The sequence below is a fragment of the Myotis lucifugus genome, unplaced genomic scaffold (assembly GCF_000147115.1).
Source record: "Myotis lucifugus unplaced genomic scaffold, Myoluc2.0 scaffold_590, whole genome shotgun sequence".
In the NCBI taxonomy this organism is placed as follows: domain Eukaryota; kingdom Metazoa; phylum Chordata; class Mammalia; order Chiroptera; family Vespertilionidae; genus Myotis; species Myotis lucifugus.
The window spans coordinates 10,300-12,474 of NW_005871638.1; positions in this window are offsets into that span (position 1 = coordinate 10,300).

Here is a 2,175-nt window from a genome sequence, read left to right on the forward strand (position 1 = left end):
ACCCGCACACACACACACAGTACCCGCACACACACACAGTGCCCGCACACACACACACACACACACACACACAGCACCCGCACACATCATACATGGGGACCCTCCCCGGTTAGTTACTCTGGTCTTCCACAGGTGCTCTGAACTGCGGACCCCGCTCAGGGGAGGGCTGTGAAGAGACGCACCCCAAATAGTTCCCATTCTTCCTGTCAAAATCCACAGAAGGCACCCCCACACCGCTAGCACATGCCCCACGCCGCTAGCACATGCCCCACACCACTAGCACATGCCCCACACCGCTAGCACATGCCCCACGCCGCTAGCACATGCCCCACGCCGCTAGCACATGCCCCACGCCGCTAGCACATGCCCCACACCGCTAGCACATCGCCCCACACCGCTAGCACATGCCCCACGCCGCTAGCACATGCCCCATGCCCCCAGCTGCCGGCACCGGCGGAGCAACCTGGGTTTCCCTGGAGGAGAGCTGGGAGGCAGCGGCACCAATACACCTACATACTGACCCCACCCTCTTAGTCTAGTTAAAATCGTGCGCTTCAGGACATGACAGAATTGGAAGTTACTTATTGATACAAAATAGCCCTAAGGACTCGGAACGCGGGGGTGCGGCACACCGGCACTCGGGCGCTGGGTCGGCGCCCACCACCTGGGGGGAAACAGCCGTCTGGTCCCCCCGGGCACAGGCACGGCGCAGCCTGAGGGTGACAGCCCCGGGTCCAGCCTGCTGAGCGGGGCTCCCGGCCCAGAGATTTCTGCAAACTATTATCTCATTTGATTCCCTGGGTGCATTACAGGGGATTTAAAACACATCACCTCCCGCTGAAGTGGGTTCTGGTAAATTTCCCGAGAGCTCGTGCGGACCTCACGTCATCCTCGGGTTCAGGGTCAACAGTACATTAATGACCCCCCACTTATCCGCTGGTAATTCACTCCCTGACAACTGCTTTATTTACGTGGCATCAACTCAGGAAGCAATTAATAGTCGCCACAAAAGCAGCTGAGGGAGGTGCTTCTCCCAACAAGACGCACAGCAAGACGCTGCCCTTCCCGCAGGCCGAGGTAGGCACAGCGGTGTGCACAGTGGACGGGCGCTCGGGACAGCAGGCTCGGTATCCCCGCCCCCTGCCCGCTGGGGAGTGGAGGTGACTTTCGGGCTTTCTCCTCGTCGCCTGTTCCAACTTCCTTGTGAAGAAGCAGCATTCCTGTTGCTAACAGCATCCACGCGCCACCTCTGCCACATCCTGCTCACCTGACGGCTGTGTTCAAGCAGAAGTAATTTAATAACAGCCCCATAAAAATCAGGCCAAAGGGCAGTTACTCATTAACCAAAGAAAAAATCCAATTGCAAAAGCAGAAATGCGACTAGAGCCCCTGGGGATCTGCATCCACAGCCCCTCCAGGCAGCCGAGAGCAGAGGTTAAGTGACTCACACGGGCACTGAGGGTCAAGAGGTTAAGTCCGAAATCACAGACAACCAGCAGAGTGTCTGCTAAGGAGTTAGGTCCTCTCCTTCTCCAGGGCTCCAAGCCCTTTGCCTCCACCAGGGGCTGAGGCTGCAGGCGGCTAACCCACCCACATCCGCAGGCCCTGCTCTCAGACCACGGCCCCCCAGGGCTGTGCGCCCTGAAGGAGATGTGAGTGGAAGGGCCTGGGTGGCTCCTGGAGAGCCGCCTGAAGAGAAGCACACTCCGCTGCTGGGACCCTGAGGCCCTCTATCCATCACCTTAGCTCCTGCCACCTTCTTCCTGCTGGGATGGGGTTGGGAGGCTGGGCTGCACCATCATTTTGGCCATGAGAACTCGGGCCTGGTGCTGAGGATGGAGAGAAGAAAGACATGGGCCTGGAGCTGAGGATGGAGAGAAGGAAGACATGGGCCTGGAGCTGAGGATGGAGAGAAGGAAGACATGGGCCTGGAGCTGAGGATGGAGACAAGGAAGACGCGGGCCTGGAGCTGAGGATGGAGAGAAGGAAGACATGGGCCTGGTGCTGAGGATGGATAGAAGGAAGACATGGGCCTGGAGCTGAGGGTGGAGAGAAGGAAGACATGGGCCTGGTACTGAGGATGAAGAGAAGGAAGACGTGGGCCTGGTGCTGAGGATGGCCCACTAATTGAAGACATGGGCCTGGTACTGAGGATGGAGAGAAGGAAGACATGGG